The sequence below is a fragment of the Wasmannia auropunctata genome, unplaced genomic scaffold, assembly GCF_000956235.1.
Source record: "Wasmannia auropunctata unplaced genomic scaffold, wasmannia.A_1.0 LD336092.1, whole genome shotgun sequence".
NCBI classification, from domain to species: Eukaryota; Metazoa; Arthropoda; class Insecta; order Hymenoptera; family Formicidae; genus Wasmannia; species Wasmannia auropunctata.
The window spans coordinates 273,191-273,624 of NW_012026798.1; positions in this window are offsets into that span (position 1 = coordinate 273,191).

Consider the following 434-nt stretch of genomic DNA (forward strand, 5'->3'; position numbering starts at 1 on the left):
GACCCAGTGTCAAATCTTGTACAACATTAGGATCCGAACAAGTATCTTTTATTACAGGTATTAAATGATCAGCAAAAGAAAAAGCGATATTATGTTCAGCAAAACATGCTGATAATTTTAATTCCGATCTTTTTACTTTATCACTATGAGACATTGTTCTAACATTTTCGAGGCTTTGAGTTCGACCTTTCATTTCATATATATGTTTAACCGTTTGTGAATATCTTAACAAATTTGTTTTACGACACGCAATACTGACATTACACGCCGTACAAAAAGCTTTATTTGATTCTGAATGGGGAGCCAACCATCCTTTAAAAACATTTTCGTCTAACCAAGAATTTTGAAAAGATCTATTACTTTGTTTAATAGCTCCTTTAACGACGCTGGAATCCATAATGCACAATATTTATACGTATAAATGTTATTTTACG